At 36.2% G+C, this 21,524-nt stretch overlaps 1 protein-coding gene across 6 annotated transcripts in view; it reads left to right on the top strand.

The window, feature by feature from the left end:
• Positions 1–21,524, top strand: part of PKIB (cAMP-dependent protein kinase inhibitor beta) — a 98,111-nt gene that overhangs the window by 10,052 nt on the left and 66,535 nt on the right. For 4 of the 6 annotated variants that reach the window (XM_045524619.2, XM_010965496.3, XM_045524620.2 and 1 more), the window contains exon 2: positions 9,437–9,536. The exons of the other annotated variants lie outside the window; for them this stretch is intronic. The gene's annotated coding sequence lies outside the window, so the exon portion shown is untranslated. The remainder of the gene's footprint in view (positions 1–9,436; positions 9,537–21,524) is intronic. 6 annotated transcript variants of the gene reach the window in all.

Here is a 21,524-nt window from a genome sequence, read left to right as displayed (position 1 = left end):
CCTTGTGAGGCTAAGTCAACTTTTAATCAGTCATGTGACCCTGAAGAAGTCTCTTAATCTCTTGAGATTTCAGTTTTTGTCCATATGATTGCACCAATATGAATAATGTGATTTCAGTTCTTCACCATGAAGTCAATACAGTGAAAAAGGCACCTGTATTGTTCTAAATAGAGTTTATAATTCTATATTTTAGTGCTAAATGTGCCCATTCATATTCAGAGTCATTTCTTCCTCTTTGTAGCATAGAGATGATACTATTTACTTGCAGTTTCATTTTTTGCTTAGTGATTGTCAAGTACCCAGCACATTTCCTGGCATCCAGGACCCCTTCATTACTCGTAACCATTATGTTTATTTGAAGGACTCTCTTACATATATAAGGATTTAGACTGGTCCTGTGGGGTACTGGAAGAAAGATTTAGGACTGTTGGAGAGAGAGAGATGTTTTTTCTTCAAAATAAAAAAAGATGTTATAAAGGTTAAGCTGCAATAAAAAAAGTAATGATATGTCTAAGTGGGGTAGCACTTTCTGAGTTCAGTGGTGGTGGTAGGCTAGAGCCAAGGCTATATAAATCTTTTACTTGAAAGTAAAGAAATCTTCCTGCAACGTTCAGAGGGATCCCCAGAGAAGGGCTCCTCACTCTTTTCCAGCAAAGAATCCCCAGAAATCTAGAGGCATAACTCGAAGTCTTTCTTAGAAAAGTACAAAGTTTCTTTGAAATTTCATATTCATCTTACACATTTGTATACATCTTGCGTTCTACTTTGTATTGTGTTTATTTTGTTTTAATATATAAATTACTTTAAATATATGCTATCAAGTAAGACTGCTTTGATAAACAAAATTTATAATGTACTTAGTGATAAGTACTTTCTGGTATTTTCAAGGGTGCAGGCTTGTTAGTTTTAAAGAAGCACAGCTTAATGAACCCACAGGCTCATAATAAAATAGAATCCTCTCTCAATTTAACACAGAGAAGCTGAAAATTCAAATTTCCATTGACTAGAATTTGTGTTGCATGGATTAATTTAGACAATCACATTACTGCAATATCAAAATTTTTGGCAATATATTGTATAAACATATATGTGAACTTAAGATGTTTTAGAAAAAAAGCATAAAAGCATTGTTATATTTGAAAATGGCAGCCTAGCTCTAGCTTCTGAGGTGAGGTAAGAGATTGAGTTACTTTGTGACATTACACTTGGCTGCTGCATTTGTGGGCTTTTGTGTGCTGTTTGCTCATATTCCTTTTTTTTTTTTTTTTTAATTAGTGCCTTACAGGGGACAGATATTGAGTAAATGCTGTTTTGTGAAGTATTATTTAGGAGATTTTAAAATTAGAATAGCTTTTTCATTTTATTTAGCTCTAATTTTTGTTTTTCTTTTCAACTCTCTTTCCTAGTTTAGTTGAACCAAAATTCCTGCAAAAAAAAAATGCTATAAGAGTGGCTAATCTGAATGGGAAATTATCTTCTCTGAGGACAGCTCCAGACCACCTTTTAGTGATTTGGTTACCTGACCATGTTGCTCCCTTGAATTTCACGTTATTATGATGATAATAAAAGGGGCACAGGCAGTCTGATTATTTTAGCTATATTACTGGGTAAATTGAATTGCTGCAGAGGTATCTACTTATTTGCACTCAGTGATTCATCATGGTTTAGGAAGAACACCAGCCGAGAAGTCAGGAGATTAAGTTTTTGTTTGGATTTTTGGCGAATTGCTTTATTACTTATCTCTGGTTAATTAAGAGGTTAAAAGTGCCCAATCTTCACGTAGTTTACAATTTTGTATAGGCCTTTTGTTCTCTAATCATTAATAAACTACAGTATAAACACTTCCTTAATGCTAAGGAATATACAAACCATCAAGGAGACCAAGTTGAGCAGAGCAAGGTCCCAGACCTTGGAGAACATGGGATTAACGTTGAGTATGTAAATTACTGTAAAGCAGTGTGATGAATGCCACCGTAGCAGAATGAATCAAGTCTAAGATGCTCAGAGATGGTTATAAGAAATTCTAAAACCAGGGACAGTTTCTCAGGGGAGGTGATGTTATTGCTAGAACTTGAACGATGATAACCAGTAGTTTGCCAGGCAAAGGGGAATATGTCCTGGGAAGAGGAAAGACGCTTAAAGCGTATGATTTATTTAGGGAACTAGAATTAAATCAACAGACTAGACAGCTGCAGATATGGCTGCAAGTTCAAAGGGAAGTAGATTCAGAAGGGCCTTTCATATCACGATAAATAACTTGGACTTGACTGAAGGTTTTGAATTAGTAGATCAATAGAACCGTATATGTACTGTGGTTGACTGGCTGTGAGTTCATGTCTCTCAGAGCACACACCTCTTCCTCTACGACAAAGAGATAAGGGATGGTAGGGGAAATAGGAACAAAGCTGGACCCATATTTTGATGTGTGGGTAAGATTTTACATTGGTTGACTGGGCTGCTGTCTTTGTCCTAAGTGGTAGGACAGATGCAGATGGAAAAATATGCCTAATTTAGATTTGTTAAAAGCCTAGAACTAAGAAGACATACGTGTGGGTTAAACTATAGATAAGAATTGAAGGTCATTCCTAGAAATTGCTATACTTCAATTGAGTTATGTGTTAAGCTGTTTTAGGAACAGGCTCATCATAAAAGTAATGTGGTTTATTTAATATGTTTTTCCCATTTTGTGGGGGAGGGTCTGTTAACAGAAAACATACAAATAGTAAAATTCTTTGAAATTATGAAAGGCTTGAAAGTTGTATTTTAAACGTGGTTAAGAAAGGAATGACCTCCTTTATGTATGTGTGTGCTTTTTTTAATAGACCTTTTTTGGCCACAGATTTTGGCTCTGATGCGTGAGTTTTCTGTCAGCTTCTCTAAAGATTCAAGGATAGAGTTTAAATTAAGGATACATTCAAGGGTACCCTTCAGGGTAGGAACTAACTCTGCACTGATTTTTATTTGGTTAGAGAGCATCCCGAGCAGTGTGTGTAGATTATGTAACTAGTCACTCAGGGCCCCTGGCTTCCTGTTAACCTGGCCCTCTTGTGAGGCAGTGCGCTGGGAGCAGCTGGGTCAGGCTCAGCGCTGTTGCCTAGCAGTCCCAGAGGAGGAATCATAAGGGGTTGTTGCTGAGCAACCAGGGGGCTGCTGGTGTCGCATCATCCCCCACGGAGTTGTACAGTAGCGGTGGGCCCGTCCCCATGGGAGAAGCAGTATAGCCTGGCAGGGGGCCAAGCCTCCCTCAGAGGAACAAGGGCTGTTAGCAGTAAGTACTTGACCTTAGAATCAAAGATGATAACTTATGTTCTATGAACATGCAAGCAATTTATGGAATTATTGATATAAAATTATTGATGTAAATTTAATTAAACATGAACTTGGAGCATGGCTATGGCAGCCAGAGTTCTCTTTTCAAATACTTTCATTCCGGTTTCTTTCTCCTTCAGGCTTAGTTGCAAGGTAAGTTTTCTGGGTCAATGGAAAGCAATTTTTCTTTATGCCTCATGGAATATGTTACTTTCCCTATTAATATTATTTAACCAAAGCAAGTATTTACACATTAGAAAAACCAGCAAGCTAACTCTGATCTGCTCAAGTGGACCTGCATTGCAAAGTCTTTGACTCAATATCAGTGCAAGAATTTGCTACTAATATTTGAGATACAGCTCTGAGTTGTCTTTCTGTATCAAAAAATCAGAAGATAATTCACCAGGACCACATCTTACTCTATTTTTTAATATTTAACACAGTCAATAAATGACTCTTCAGGAGAGCTGATAAAATGTCAGAAATAATTAGCTCTTGTAAGAAGGCTAACTTCTGCTTTTAGGGCTTAAAGTTGCCCATATTGAACAAGCCTTTTCCTGAAGATCCGCACACATGTTTTAAAGGCCAAAATTGAGCTCTTTCAGTACTTTGGAAGAATGCACAGTTGCATCAAAGGCTAAGGTATGAAATAAAGCAATGAACATCCATCAGACTTGAGAAATAATTGACGCCGGCCAGCTAGAGAAAAGTGGTAGAAATCTTTCTGATCTCCCCCCCACCCCCAATTTTTTCATTCAGTATTTCTGGCCTTGAGCTGTAACTGTTTGCCTGTAAAGATTTTAGGAAGCAGAGCTTTGGGTACAAAGGGGGAAAGTTCTCTGTTAACACTGGGATCTACACTCTTTGAGGGACCTATATCCTTTTTGAAGAAAATACTTAAAAACTTAAAAATTCCTCTTAAGAAATGCACACAGACTTTTGTTTGACATACATGCACACCCACTAATGTGTCTAAGCCATTCAATTCGAGGACAAGTAAGATAGTGTATCTATTGTAATAAATAATTTAAATATTTTTCTGAGGTGCCTTATTTTTAAAGCTACTTAACACTTAAAAGTGAACTTTTTACCATTTTTATCATATAGACCTTTGGCAGAAACATTCTATTTGTCTTTGTTATATAAAAGTAGTAATAACTATAATGCATATTAAGCACAAGATGTGCCAGGCATTGTTCTATGTGAATTAAATTATGTCATTTAACTCCCCCAACAACTCTATGTGAGAGGTACTGTTATTGTAGATATTTTACATATGGAGAAGTCTAGGCCTGCCCAGAAAGGTTAAGTAACCAGGCCAAATGTACACAGTAAAGATTTATAATCAGAAAGTCTGTCTTTAGAGTCTGTGCTCTCACTCACTACACTATACTTTGAGCACCATATTATTTCATGAGGGCAACCCAGGTGGTATTCACAACGAACTTGTTTTTAGATTATAATGATATAATAAGAGAATGCAAGAGAGTGAAAACTATGATATCCTTTACATAACTAATTTGTAACTAATACATTACTTAATTTGTTCTTTGGGCCTATAATCCACAGCAGGAAGCCTTTTAAATCAAACTTCTTTATATCCATCCAGATTCTATGAATATGCAAAATAAATTTGGTCAGCATATAGCACTGAAGTTTTCTCTTTAATCTGAGATGTGAGGTCAGTTTTCTTTGGTATATGAGATGTGAAGAAAGAGGAAATGGTTAAAAGGAAAAAAGATCATATTTCTTGGAGCTTTGAGATACAAAGCATCAAGGAACTGCGTTTGAGTCATGAGAACAGTCACTCGGGGGAAGAGTTATGTATAAAGCTAGGTCAGGAGTCCAGGAATATGGTGAGGCAGCATGGTGCACAGTGGATCATGCACAGGCTTTCAAGTCAGATAGACTTGAACTTGAATCCTGTCTTTATGAGTTATTAGCTGTGTGACCTTAAGTAGGTATCTCACCATCTCTAAGCTTTGGAAAAAAACCTTTTTTTCTTCTTCAGAAAAGAAAAAAAAAGATCAGTTGTGATAATTAAGTGGGTAAAACACAGAGTGTAGCAAGGCTCATGACACAAAACATGTGTTTTATTAAATGTTAAAATCCCTTTATCTCCTCTCCCAGCAGCAACAACAACAATAAAGTAAAAATAGGGTTATCCTGGGGACCTGAAAGGTCAAGGGAATTTCACAGGATTTGGGGTCAGAATTTGTCAACATTTTTGATACTCTTGATCAACTTTGCTAAATTGCTGTGTAAAAGCAGTATTACAATGCAAACATTACATTTTTAGTTAGAAAACTTGATTTCACTTTGCCTGTTACAAATGGCTATGATATTGACTTGAATTTAAGAAGACAGACAAGATGTTTATTTATATTAACTAGATCTAAAGCATGACTCTCTCTCTGATTCTTAGTTATCTTTATCAGTTCCTCTTAATTCATTCTTTAGCTACTGAGGCTTCATTTGAAATTTTTTGAATTAATGATTTTAGATAAATTGGAGATATGACAGATAAAATTTTGATTTTGTGTATATTTCCTACCAGCTACTCTGGCTATAACCCTCTGTCTCTTGAAGCAGGGTCTTTGTTTTCTCCGTGGTGTCTAAAACATTGTAGATAATAATATTTGCTGAATGAGTGAATGGATAAACAGATTACTTGCAATTTTGTGTATATCCAAGCTATGAAAGCTTTTGAAAATGTAGCAGTGGCCAAGGATCTGGTTAGCAGACTAGCTTAAAAACTTATCACAATTGTAGAAATCAAGTATATACAGTAGGAAAAAATAGAAGAGTATAGGCTAAAAATCAATGAGAGGGAAACTTAATAAGTAAATAAAGGAATTTGAATAGAATAATGCTAATTTGATTGTGAACCAAATTAATTTATTATAAATTGATTACATGAGTTTTCCATTTTTCACAAAGGTGTAAATTCATGGTATAAAGTCATCTTTTTAGAACTATATGTAGCAAAAATAAGCATAAAACATTTGCAAACCTTCATTTTAAAGTTGTAATATACCTTTTGCCCCTGCAAGTAGAGATGTATGAATTTTCCATTCAATAATCACTAGTTAAGTACCTACAGAATATCATGCCAGGTGCTGTAGATGGATGAATAAAACATTGCCATTCAAGATGTTCGCAGGCTGCCAGGGAAGATTGACACACACAGAGCTATAGTGCAAAGTCGACCATGATGAGTGCATCTGAGAGTTAGGAACAAAGTGGTTTCAGGGCAGGGGTTATGACTATATACCAAACTGCAACAATTCCAAAGAGCTTTTCAAAAGCAGCAACCTCTGAGTTAGGCTTTTAAGGATGGCCCAGAGCCTACTAGCGAGAGCACAGGACGATAATGTGCATTCTAGGCAGAAGAAGAAGGAAGTTTTTTATATGGCCTGTTTGCTTGTGCAGTTCTTTCGGTATTTGTTGCTAGCCCCATGTGGCCAAGGGTCCAAACCAGCACATTTTATTACACCTTGTACAAAGTCTCACTCATGAGAAGCACTCAGTAAGTTTTGGTTTTTGAATATCTGCATGACTGAATGAACAAAATTACAGATCCTTCTCAATATGGGAGAGTAATTTTCAAATAAAAAAATTACACTTCATGAGAGTTGTGTTTCTTTACTTGTTTATACCTATGCAAAGGAAAACTTAAACTTTGTGAACTCTGGATAACATTTGTCTCACCAGATTTTAAGAAAACACAGCTGTGGTCTTTATTCCTATCTCTTTGTTCTTCTCTTTCTACACTTAATTTCTATACTTTCATTGGCTTGTTTAGATGCATGAATTCAAATATAGTCCTTTGGGTTTTTTTAGTCTAAAATAAAACTTCCTTAAGCTGAGGCTACTTATATATAATAAATGATATTCAGGCTGATGGTTTTAATTTCCTCTTTAGAAGCAAAACAAACTCATCCTATTGTACACATTCTGCATTCTCCACTTTATTATTTTTGTAAATACAATGATAGAGAATGGGCGTGTATTTCCTATTGGAAAGTGTCCAGTGGTATCTAGAGGATTTAGCTAGGTTTTAAGGAGATTATATTAGCATTTGTGCTATAAATGACAGCTGGATAATTTTAATTCAATGGCAGTTTCAGACAATTAAGACTTGTCACTGTTTTGAGTCCCTTTGCCTTTTCTTTCCCTTTTTAGATTTCGATATCTTGGAAATCTAAATGTATTAGAGTAGGATTCTTTTGGTATTTTGTTTTTCCTTTGGAAGCCAAAACAAAGACTCTTCAGAATGTCACAATCCCAAAAGGCAGCTGCAAGACTTAGGAGTCTGATCACAGCTACCTTTGTTGCATCCCAAACCAAATCTAGTGTTAAATACAAGGAGCACATTTTTCACTTTTGCTGTATTTCAGGGAGGGTAATAACAGCACTATCTATTTGTAATTTATTGTATATGATCTTCCTTGATTCCCAGAGTAACCTGGAGAGATAAGTATGGTAAATATTTTCATCCCCTTTTATAAGCAAGGCTCCGTCATTTACCTACAAAAAAGGATGACTCCTGAAAGTCAACAGCAGATGAGGGAAAGCGCTGAAATTAGAACCAAATTCAGTGCTTCACCTGCTGTGTTCCAGTGCCCTGAGGGCTTCCTTTTACTGGCTTTCGTATAAGCTGTGAAGAAATATGGGAAGCAAAGGAAAGAGAAGAGTGATGAAATGATTTGCAAATGAATTTAAAAGGTGACTAGCATAGTGCTGTTGGCATTTGGAGCAAAAGAGACTATTTGAGAATCATGGTGGAAGATTTGCACCACATAGAATTCCTGGGCTTTATACAAATTAAAAGTTCAGTTACTGTCCCAACATGAATGGTCTGTGGAATATGGACTGGAAGGGGCATGCCTCAAGCCAGGGAGACCTGTGAGAGATGTCACGATCTCTGTAAGAACTGATGGTGTGGAGGCAGGTGTGGGTGAGGAGGGTTGAGCTAGGTGGTGCCTGTGGGAATGGAATTGGAAGGACAAGTGAGCCCAAGGAACATTAGGAGTCTGGAATAGACAGAATTTGATGTTTATTAGAAAGGAAAGAAGGAAACAGTAGACAGCCCTGGACTTTATCCTATTCTGAATAACCCTAGTAAATTTAGACAGTGCATACAAGCAGAGGAATGTTGACATTCCTAGTGGTACGTGTTATAGGAAAAAGAATAGATGATCTCCACAGCATGAAAGAAAGAAACATGGCTGTCTTATCCAGGACAAGGATGCATTTACCACGTGTCTGTTCAAATATGGAAGCTTCCCAAGGGAAAGGGAGCCTGGTTTATCCAGCGATCACTTGTAGCCATCTCTGTCAGGACTATATGGAAGTGAAAATAAGTTGTATTCTGTATTATTAGTTTAAAAATGGGGACTTTTGATAAAGAAATATCTAAACGGATATGAACAGGAAAACCACCCAAGAGTGTTGGTTTTGATGATGCCTCTTCACAGCAAAATCTCAAGTTACTTTTGATGCTGAGGCATTGTCGGTGGGCTGGATTTTATTAGGTTAATTTTCTCTTCCAGAACTCCAATCACCATATGATATAATTGAGGAAAACGATGTCCTTGCTCCTTGGCATTATAATTCAAAGATGAACTGTTGCGGGGATTTGTGGCTGTTAAAAATCACACATCTGAGAAAGGCTGTTACTTAGCTAGTGAAACTATCTTCATTGGAAATTTGAAAAGCTGGAGAGAGACATATTTTGCTATATCATTGATTTTACTTTTTAGTAGGAATGTTTCTGCCCTTGTTACACAGTCTTAAAGCAAAACACCAAAAAGAGTGATCAGAATACAATTGGTGGGTTTGAGTGGGGAACAAAATAATAAAAAGAAACACATTCCTCATTTGTAAGATAATGCTGAGATGCTTACTCAGGAAAATTTCTCCTGCTTCTGTTATAAATCAGAGAAGTATAAAAGAAATCAGGATGAGGAATGAAAAAATAACAGTGAACGTTGTTTTAAAATTGTGTGGCAGCTTGTCATTAAATTAGATGTTAGTGCCTAAGGAACCATTTGTTCTTTTCTGAAAGAGATGAAGAACAAGGGATTTTATCTTAATAAATCTTTTTCCCCTTTGTTTCCTTCAGGAGTCATGGTATACTGAAAAGGCACTCAATCAAGAGAAATCTAGAGGGAGCTGGAAACCATCAAGTTTTTGAGGCCATACAGGGGGCAGGAAAGATAGAGGTGGGTACATTTTTGATCCATCAATCCTGCTATGGAGGGTGTCCTGGAAAATATCTTTGTTGCTATAAAGCCAGGGGACAGCAAAGAAAAGGTAAAGTGGGAGGTCTTTATTTTAGAAAACAAATCAATATGGTTAAATTTAAGCTTGATAGAATCAAATGTCAAATTAACAGCAGATAACACATGCCAAGAACTTGAGCGATATGTTTCCATCTTGCGTCTGCCAGGGACCAGTGATCAGTACAGAGACCCAGCTTGACTTAATATTTATGTTCTTAGCTGTTCTTCCTTAAATTGTTCTCAACAGCGACAGCTAGCCCAACAAAATAATGTTTTAAATTTCTGTCCTTTAAAACAGAAGAAAAACTCATAATGTTATTTGTCAGGTCTTATAAACTCACTGCTCTTGTAATACTGGTCTCCTCAGAGACCATAATGATAGCTTTATAAGCAGTACATACAAGTGGACATTCTTGATGATGCTGATTAGTGGACATAAATCTCAAATACTTTTTTGAGAAACGGGTTTCTTTGTGCTGCTGATGTATCTGAGGCCAGCCCAGTGCCTTGGTGTGCTGCGTTCTCCCGATTGGAGGGAGACACTCGCTTCCCCGTGGTAGTTAAGATGGCCCATCAGAGACCATGGAGTGAGCCTCAGCTTTCCTGAAGGCCCTCACACTCTCCTCCCACACCTGGATTCCCATGAGAACGAGGGAACGTGGAAGAGTGGAAGACATTAGATTCAGTTTAGGCTCATTACCTGGTTTTCTCAAAATCAGTGCAACTTTCCTCCTAACCCACTTGATTTCATTGGCTGTGCCTTCATTTGCATGTGTTCTCTGAGCATTTTTGCTGCTTTCTTGTCAACTTTTTACGTCAGCAAAGAGTAACCTGTTTTAAATGAAATCTACCCTTTGTTATGAAGTAATTTCACACAAATAATTTTATCAATAGCATTTCTATTTCTGCATAAACAACTGAAAATCTCCATACTAAGAAAAATCAAGTAAATTTGAAAACATTAATTTTGTATTTAAGGAAAATTAAAACGAACATAAAATAATTTATTGAGTCTTTATTGTGGGTGGAGTGTGTAGCAATTTGTAAGCATAATCTCATGTAACCCTCACTTATAATAACTGTATGAGAAATGTGAGGAAGGCATAGTTATTCCTGTGACAAATGTGCACCTTGCCAAGTGCACACATTTAGCTACTATGTGGTGAAGTTAGGATTTGAGCCTAATTTTGTCTGATGCTTAAACCTATGTCCTTAACCAGCTTGCATAGGAAGATTTGGCAGGAGCTAAAATACTCTGTTTAGATGAGCAAAGTGTCTTGTTGTCATCAAGTATTTATAATTGGTGGCTAAAAATACACATTTTTAAGGAACACATTATCCTTCACTCTATGAACTCTGCAAAAGAGTTGAAACATTTTTCTGATTCATTTAATGAAAAGCATAATGCCAGGAAACAAAAACACTAAAAAACACTAACAAAAGTAGCACAAAAAATAAAATCACAAAAATTCACTGAAATACTAAACAGAGGACTGTAAAATCAACAAAAATACAACAAATGGTGTTTATTCTAGAAAGGTACAGGTGGTTCAGTATTGAGAAATTTATTATAATAATTTCATGGTCATAGACTAAAGGATAAAACTACTATTTTTCACTTTCTAATAGATTCCAAATGACATTGATAAAATATAACTATATTTCTTATAAGAAAACACACATATATACAACACAGTAATTTAGTAATAGAGAGATGTTATTAAATTGTGAAAAAGCAGAAAAAATGGAAAAACATTAGAGACTTACTACATGCCTTATTTCATCACTTACAGTTAACATCATTCTGTAAATTCTATCCAATACAATAATTTTTAAAAAATGACTAAATGACATTTGAAAAGTTCTTATTATATATGCTAGAAACTGTTCTGAATACTTAACAAGTATTAACTCATTTAAACTTCATAACTATCCTAGGGAATACTGACTACTGTCATTCTCATTTTATACATTAGGAAGCTGAGGCCTAGAGAAGCTAAATAACTTGGCCCAGGGCACACAGTTAACAGTGGTAGAGCTGAACAAGCACGCAAGTAGTATAATCATGAGTCTTTAATTTTAAATAGTGTCATATGCTGTCTCTCAAAGTTTACAATTATTAGAAAATTAAGTAATTCCAGTTTCTTGTCTTGAATTATGCAGTGGATAATTGCAGAGGAGGGACACAAAGAAAAAATTTGGAGAGAAGTGTTTTCTGTTTTATGTAGAGTACTGTGCAAGATTGTTTTCTTCATCTCCTTCTAGAAAAGAGGTGATATCTTTTTTCTTTTAAAAAAGTATATATATTTTATATAAAATACTTATATGTAAACTATTTATAATATATGTAAAATATTTATATATAAAATATATATATTTTGCTAAAAATCCCAAGAAAATCAACTGAAGAAGTATTAGAATAGGAGACTTCAATTAAGTCATCATACAAAAGATAAATGTGTCTAAATCAATTGATTTTTCTATAACAGCTACGGTTAGAAAACATGATGAAAAAATCACATTTATAAAAACAAATATCATATATCTATGAGTAAACTTAAGACTTAAATGAAGAAAATAACATTTTATTGGGAAACACAAAATAAGATTAGCAGTAATGGAGATTTATATTGTATTCCTGGATGAGAATAATAAATATTATAATGATGTTAGCTTCCCCAAATTAATTTATAAAATTAATGCAATTCCATGTAGAGCCATAAAGAGATTTTTAGGGAGAGGTTGGCAAAATGATTATTAAAATCCATCTGGAAGGATGCACATACTAGGAAAATACCACATTTTTGAAAAAGAAGAATAATGAAGAAAGAACTTGTAATTCCAAGTATTAAAAAATATTATAAAATTACTATTACTATGATAGTATGTTATTTTTTACTAAAATAGAGACATAGGAGAAACTAAATCATCTTGAAAATTCCCAAAACAGATTAAAGCATGTAAAGGTAATGTATAATAAAGAGCATTTCTTGTTGGTGGAGGAAGTATTTATTACTAGGAGAACACAATTGCAGTAGTTGTTAAGAAAAATTGTAAAGTTGAATCTTTTATTCCTACAAAATAGAAATAAATATCAGATTAATTGAAGAAGAAAAAATAGTAAGCTATAACTAAAAATGGATTGGTGAATAATTTACAGTCTTGTCTAATATGACATCAAAGGCAAAAACCATAATTGAAGACTGATAGACTTGACTAAAGATATATTAAAACTTTTTTACATACAAATAGAAAGGAGACTCAAGCAGCATGCCTGGCAGTGGGTTTGAAAATTCTTTTCATGATTTTTTGAAGGATAAAATTAATAAATCAGCAAATTCTGACTCATATTCCAAGTCCACCACTGTTGGAAGGCTAAATAAGGCAGAGCCCATCCTGAGACAGCACTCATTTGGTATTGTACTCACCGTAGGAACAGAACAAATTCCAAAGATGAAATTCTAGAGAAGACCAAATAATGACATGGAAGTTAGGATTGTTCCATCTAAAAAGGTCAACTAAATTTGAGTTATTGAATCCAAGAGAGTAAGGGATTTCAGCTAGACAGTTTTATAATTCTTAATATGTGCTGGGGCATTCATTTTAATAGGTTATTGACATCATTGAGTAACGTTTGAAGTTTTACAATGTGTTAAAACATGTTATCTCTAATAAAAGTTAAATAATTCCAGTTTCTTGTCTTGAATTATGCAGTGGATGATTGCAGAGTAGGGACACAAAGAAAAAATTTGGAGAGAAGTGTTTCCTGTTTTATGTAGAGTACCGTGCAAGATTGTTTTCTTCATCTCCTTCTAGAATAGCTTTGCTCCTTCAACGCTGGGCCCTAGAGCAAGTGGGAAAGCAAAATTTATTATGGTCAATGAGTAATGAAATAAAGAAAAATAAAGTTTTAATCTATGTTAAATATCCCAGGTAATATCAGCCTGGACTATGACAATCAATTCACACTAACACTAGCCAAACAGTAATTTTCTGTCCTGGGCTCTATTAGAAAAGTGACTAGACTCCAAGCCCCAAATAGCTCAAGAGAAAGAGTAACTGCTAGGCACATCAACTTCCTCACCTTTCTGTTCATATTCAGTCCCTCTCGGTGTCCCTGGCCACTGCTATTCCTCCTGAGGTCACTCACCCAGTTCCATGCCTTTCTGCCAGTGGTCCCTTGGCTGACACAGTTCTCTCTACCAACCTCTCCCCAATCTGTGGTGCCCTTTTGTTTCTAGGTTCGCATTGCCCAGTGTTCTGCATCCAGCTATCCTTCCTCACCTTTTTAACCGGACCATTGTCCTTGGATCAGGTTTGTTTCTTCAACTCTTTCTGTCCACCAACTCTAAACAGGTTCTTCCCTCTCTGACCCAAGGGCTGGAACTGTTAATAGATGGCTTTTTCTCGGGAAGCTTAGCGGTCTTAGGGCTTGCCTAACAGCCATCATCAATGTCCTTCCTATAAGGACTTTTAGGTACTCATGAAGTTGTATCCTTGACAGATCCATCCTGCTGACTCATGAGACATGCTGGAAATGTCTGAATCCAAAACAACAACAACAACAAAATACCACCTTAGACCCTAGCTCTAATACCCTTGCTAAACAAATATTGGATATTGGTTTAAGAAAGTATCTTCATTTATTCATAAATATACACTTAGTATATATATTATTGACTGTCCACAGAAAAAGGCCTGGAATAGCCAAAAGAAATGTGTAAAATATTTTCTTCTTGTCATAAGTAATAAAAGCACAAGAGAGGCCTAGTCATTTTGTATTAAATAAGAGTAACAGAATCAAGCAAGCACAACCCTGAAAATAAAGAAATAAATCTTGTTAATTTTCATGCCAGCCAGACTATCACTTTTTGAAGATTGTTAAAAAACTATTTGTAAGTGGTGAGTTCTGGAGGGGGAGATGGGCAACAAAACAAAACAAACAACAAACAAAAGAGCAGAACAGACACCCTTGTGAAGGAAAGAAAGCGAAATATATACAAAGAAAGGAGGTGGTCATTGTCAGTTTAGCATTGTTAGTGATCAAAATAACTGCCACTTAATGTTCATAGAGTTTGCAAAACTCATTTTCTCATTCTTTCATTTACTAAGTTTTTATTGAGCACTTGCCCCATTTACTGTGCACCAATTGTGAGCACTGAGGATGCAGAGCTCAGGATACTTTGCAATTCCCCTGGGGTTTGTAAACTGCAGGATCTACAGATCTAGAGTAAAGTTGGCTAGACGACTGTGAGGAGACCCAAAGAGCATCACATCAGGAGTGGCTGACATTTAGTACTTCGGGGAGGTCCTAAGGGATGACATGCTAACGTTCTTCAACTATATGAGGAATATCACCTGTGTGACTGAGAAGGCAAAACTAGGTTGAGTGGCTGGGAATCAGAGGAGGACATATTTTTATTTCACCAGAGAAATGGCTGCTTGAAATTGCAATAGGCTGCCTCTGGTACCTGGGATGGTTCCAGAAGCTTGGTGCCACTAGGAAGGAAAGTGGCACAAGGGATTCATACATGAAATGGTGAGAGACTAGGGATGGAGAGTTGGTAATTAACTCATCTCTGAAGACAAAACATTCCTGATCAGTTACTGAGAACATTGATGTGGGAAGGGCTCCCCTGAAGACAATGCAATGACAGACTCCAAGGATCTGGCCCGCCAGCTTTACACTTAACTCTTAGGCCTTGGCCAAATTTCTCATCTCTGAGTCTTATATCAGAGAAATCGGGATATGTCTCACAGGAGCATGGTGAGAACTGAATTGAATAATTAGTGTAAATGAACTAATTTTAAATCTTTAGCCTATTATAGGCAATCAATGAATGGTACTGTTACTTGTGGGGACCTAGAATCTCATCTTGGGAAACACTTGGAATACCTTAAACAATCCAGAAAGTTAAAATGATGCCCATTAATGTAGAATGTCCCTCTTACCCTATCCTTGGATTTGTAAAAACAAAGTATTTCTAAAATGTGCCATGAAAAATAGTAAACACATATAACATTGTAAAACATGTTGGGCCAATTGTTCCATTTTGTTAGTATTTGCTTATTATTTGTCTGTTCTTAGATGGTGGATTCCTTTTTTAGCTCAGTCTCCAGCTCTTTGAATTATGCTAAGAGACCTATATTGTCAACCTCCATATGTTATATCAAAAAGGATCTTGGACAGTGTATTATGACCTATTCAAAGAGAGCCTGGTCATACACTTTGGAAGAGTTTGAAAGTTGCTGGTGCTTTGGCTGTGACTATGTTATCTGTTGCAATCAGGTCCTGTGTTTCATTTGCGTTGTTGGTATTGGACATTGAATACTTTGAATTAGTCATTTTGGAGGCCAGAAGGACCTCCTGTGGTTGTGCTATACCTGGGTTATACCAATCAAGCAATTAATGACGGTCTGTAACATCAACTCAACCGACTGTGGGTCTGTTATGTGAGTTATGCTTACCCGCTCCAGTTAACGAGCCATGCCAATCGGCTACACTTTTCCAGGCCTATCTTTGATGAGATCTACCTTTCCTTTGTTTCAGTAGTGTTTTATTAGTATAACTTGTATATTGAGATATTTGAACAATGCCAAGAAGAACAAAGAATAAAATCGCCTCCCACCTCTCAGAACTGATACATTTTATTTTATAGTCATGAAGTCTTCCTTTTTAAAGAAATAAAATGGTGCAGTTAGTTAAGTCTCCTTTCGGAAGTATCTATGAATTAGTATATATTGTTCTAATCCATTTTATACTCTTACCCACATATTTATGCAACCATTCCAGTATTTAGTCTTGATTTATTTTTTTAGAATTTATAAAAATAGTATCACACTGCTTTTCACAACACTCTGTTTTTGAGATCTAGATAGTTAGATGTAGTTCTACATCTGCTCTCCTTGGTGAAATTTATGCATTTTTGACAAGACATTTACTATTCACATTGTAGTGGCTTTCTTTACTCCTGAATTGGGCTGGTGGATGACAGGATGTTATTGCTGGAAGATTCAGGAGAAAACATCATTCTGATTTACGTCTTTACATATTGTCAACACTGGGACTCTATGAAAACGACAAAAGCTAAGCAAGATAGGAAGTCAGGACAGTATAAATAAACTAGGACTTTCCCAGGCAAACCCTAATGGAGAATTAGCCTGCATATGAAGAAAACACGGCTGCAGAAGGAGAAATGACTTTCTGGGTTACACAGCTGGGTAATGGCAGTCCTTGAAATTACCAGCCCAAATCTCAAAATCAAATAATTGCATGAAATAAGATATACGTAGAATGCTTTCCAGTCCATTGTTCTTTTCATCATGGTGCCTCTTATGTTTAAACAAGATGTAGAGAAGTAAGACAATGGATTCTTAGGGCCACCTCATCAGGAAATTGCCTGATATCCTGCCTTCAGAATGGCTAGTTACTGTCTGGCTTGAATCCATCATTTTCCTCTTATGATTGCTCTCTCCCTGCCCAGATAAACATAATTATAGCCTCTTTCCACTGGATGAGGCACCCTGTCCCCTTTGTCCCAATAGGTAGCGGAATGTGGCCAGGTAAATCAGGTTTCACTGGTGAGCAGAAGTCATCTCTTTTGCATTTACTTGTCAGCTTACCTTTGCCCTATATTTGTCTTGTTAACAGCTGGCTGTTAATGAATGTGATATGTCTTTTTCTGCAAGGTTTGGGTGTGCCAAGATTGAACAGGAGACAGATAACTGACTCACTAATTAACCAGGAGTTTTTAGTTCCAACTCAGGTCTGCAATTTCCTTAACTAGATCCAATCTCGGTTGTTCTTGATAGTAAGGTGGTATTACAGTTATATCATTTATACTACATGGAGGTAGGACAAATGATTTATCATTTCATTTTTATTTTAAACTCGTAAACTAATATAACTCCAAGGATTAAAAAGTTTCACCTAATTATGTTCTCAATAAAATTGTGGTAATTTGATTATTTTGCAAATAAATTCAGTCTGTAAATCCTAATTTACAAATGCTTGAGAACACAAAATACTTTTGATTAATTTAATGCCATTCTGTTATCCTACCTTGTAAATAACATAGACATTGTAACTATAGTCAAAACAAATGATAATCCATTGGTAGGGAAGTGTGGTATTTATGGTTGTTTTTAAATACAACCCTAAAAGTTCAAGGGTATAACTTTAAAAAGATGAAGTCATTGTCCAAAACTGCACATAAGCTGATTTTTGTTATTTGTCTCAAATGGTGTATCTTCAGATTGCTGAAGGACATCATGAATATTTTAGCTGCAATTATTAAAGTCTTCAGTATATAACCTTTCCATGTGTGGGCATGACTGCTGCAGGGTGGTTAAAAGGACAATGTCCCTCAAGGTCATATCCACATCGCCTACCGTGGAGGCTCCTCTTTGGTTTAGTTTGGTCTGTGGTTTCATGCTATTTGTATGTCATATGGAACATGGCTCAACTTGGTGAGCTGACTGCTAGGGGTCCACTCAAAATGAGCCCCTTCACTTAAAATTATTTCATATGTTAGTCTGTAGAGTCTGTGTTTAGTATTTAAATACATATTATAGCTTAATCACATCACATCAAGTTGTAATTTCAGCAGTACTTTATAATTTTTCTTTGGCTGTTTCCCTTGCGGCAATTTACTAGCCCAAAGCATGAGATTTCATAGTCCTTCTGAAACTCGCTGAACAGTTGGATGACACGAAAGAGTTTATGGAAGGAGCACTTGAATGTTGGAAGTCATATCTCTATTCTGTTCCTTACTTTGCCATCATCTAGCTGCCTGAATCTTAGTAAATTATTCAAAGATACAGCACAGTGCAAGGGGTTAAAAATCATTGACAAATCTGAGTCCCAATTATGCCATTTATTAGCTGGTAAATTTACCTAACCTCCAGTCTTGAAGTTCTCATCTGTAAAATGGATCTGACAATAGCACCTCTCTTATAAAGTTATTTAGAAGGTTAAATCAATGGATATTTATAAAGCTTTTAGCATGGTGCCTAGATGACTGATTGTTTAATAAAACTTTACTGTGATTGGATTTCATTGGGTTTGATTTCTGGAAGAGTATTTCTGGTTTGAAGATTATGTTGTTTTAAGTTTCCGTTTCTTGCTTTTGCTTTCAACACGCCTTTGCCTTTGACTTATTACCCTTATGCTGCTGAAAGCATTGCTGCTATGCAAAGTAGTAGTGGCTTCATGGTCTAACAGCAATGATTTTTTGTCGTTTGTTTTAAATTACGGCACATTTCAAAATTGTTAAATTTTAAAGAATTGTTTTACGATATAGGCAAAATACCTACATATCTTATAATTATGTAGACTGTGAGAATCTCTGTAACTGGGTTTAGAACTTGTGTTTTTATGGTGTAGACATTTTGTTTACCTTCTGAAGGGTTAATTTATTTCATTTCCCAATTTCTATCTTTATAAATGTGCTCTTGGTTGGAAGGCTGTTTGGAAAACGGAATCTGATGATTCCTTGTCACCTCTTATAGTGTCAGTGAAAATATTCCACTGTTTATCGCCCTCTAGTACAGGTTGGTGCATGACTATCTTTTTATACTTACCACACACCCATAACTCTTTGTTAAACAGTTCTCAGTCTTTTTTAATTAAGCTTGAAACCTGTTAAAATTGAAATATTTTGTAGCGCATAGAGCAGTCTAACATCAGAATTTAAAGTGCTTGGATGGCAGAAGGACTGATTAGTTTGGTTTTGTAAGACAGGATGTGCCCACCAGGGTGAACTAAGCCACTGAAATGGGAACTCGTTTTAGCCCACGGGAGAAAGTCCAGCTAAGCTAGTGGCCTCATGATCTAGAGAGAATGATGACAGCAACAGGAGGCTGTCCTGACAGGCCAGGGGTCGGAGTCCGAGTTGACCAGCAAGGTGCAGCAGATGGTGTCCCAGCAAGGGGGCAGACCATGGTGACACAGAGTCTGGAAGCAGGTGATATCCAGGCAGATAAACAGAGAGGTCTCATCCCAGACAGTATGGCCCCAGGGTTGGGGCTGGGGTTGGGAAATGAAATTCAGGCCCTGGAAAAACTGGATAGACTAGCCCAGAGGCCCATTTCAGAGGGAGCAGAGTGCTATCCAGGACATTAAAGCAGAGACTCTGTTATGTGGGCTGCAGGTAAAAGGGGACTTGGGACACCCTCAGTTTTGAGGGTTGTGTGGCCTGGAGGGACGCTGGAGTCGGGAACCAGGCCAGTCTTTATAGATGCTGACCTTGATAGTCCTTAAAATAGACTCACGTGGTTGTCATTTGAAAATTTAAAAGCTCTTGTGGTAGCTCACAGTGGAAAAAAAAAGTGTGGCAATGAATATACATATGTCATGTATAACTGTAAAATTGTGCTCTACACTGGAATTTGACACAACATTGTAAAATGACTATTACTCAATTTAAAAAAATGTTAAAAAAAAAGAAAATTGAAAAGCTCAAATATGTTAATTACTAATCTGTGCTTTACTGTATTGCTAATAAGTTAGATTAGAAGGCAGCTTTGATGTAATAAATCTTGCTTTTTTTTTTTTTTTTGTCTTTTGTAAAGCTTGCAGTAACTTTCAGATCAGAGTGAATTCCATGTAGTTCAACCGGCTCCCATGGGGGCTAGGTTAAGTGAAGCATACAATGTAGAGGTGTTATTGTTCCCTGCTCTTTTTGGATTTATCCTAAGAAGTCATGTATCAGAGAAGAGAGTATAAAGTGAGAGGATTAGCAAGTAAGTAGTTGTTTCTGGCTGAGCTTGCTTGAAATGGAGGAGAAAACAACATGGAAGGGAGTTGCTGAAATTTATTTCTCTACAATGACATGGAGTGTGGTCGTTATGTTACTTGGGAGCTCTGCATCAAACCAGGACGCTGCCTCCAAGGAATGAGAGAAAACTGAACGTTGGCTCTTTTGCCGACATTGTGTCTTAACTTTAACAGCTTCCTGCTATTGATCTAGATTTTATGCCTAATGACATATTTGTGATTAAAGAAAAAAAAAACTCATATAAAATAAAGTCCAAGCATGCCTGTTCCTTATATTTTAGATTAAATCTTAGGCTGATGTCCACTTTTTCAAAACTTTTGCTTGGTTATTAGGAAGTACCAATGCTTCATTATTGTTTCCCTAAGTACTGTTTTCCGTAGAAGAAAATTTGTGGTTGTTTCTAATAGACTTTCTTTATACTGGTGAATATTGCCTAGAGACACTAAGCATTCATTTATCAAATGAAAGTTAATTTATGTAATTAAGATGGAGATAAATTTGGCTGTTATGAAATCTAGGTTAAAATTCTAACTTTCTGTGTGGCTTTGGGGCAAGTTATTTACTATACTGGGTTTTAGTTTTGTATCTCAATTTTTACCATGGTCATAGAAATACTCTATCTCCAGTACATCTTGGGAATCACAGTGGATAACAAAGTTTCCCTTTTTTTTTTTTAATGGAAATTTTTAGTGGAAATCATTTCAATATGTCCCACTCTTATATGGCCTCATAATTTGAACATATTTGTATTAGTCAGGGTTCTACCAGAGAAACAGAGCTAGTAGGAAATATATATTAAAAGACTTATTGCAAGGAATCGGCTTAAGTATTTGTGGAGGCCGCCCAGCAGAGCCTGAAATCTTTGGGCAGGAAGGGCAGGCTGGACACTCTGGGTCAGGAGTTAGTGCTGAGTTCCACAGGTGGCATTTCTTCTTCCTCAGGGAAACCAGTTCTGCTCCTAAGACCTTTCGAATGATTGGATCACACCCACCCAAGTGATTGAGAATAATCTCCTTTACTAAAATCAGTTTATTGTAGATGTTAATCACATTTACAAAATTCTTTCACAGCAACACCTAATTCAGTGTTTGAGTCACCAGAGACCACAGCTTAGCCAAGTTGACACATAAACCTGATTATCGCAGTCTAC

The sequence above is a fragment of the Camelus bactrianus genome, chromosome 8 (assembly GCF_048773025.1).
Source record: "Camelus bactrianus isolate YW-2024 breed Bactrian camel chromosome 8, ASM4877302v1, whole genome shotgun sequence".
NCBI lineage: Eukaryota > Metazoa > Chordata > Mammalia > Artiodactyla > Camelidae > Camelus > Camelus bactrianus.
Note: the sequence above shows the minus strand (reverse complement) of the source record. Positions and strands in the feature narration are given on the sequence as shown.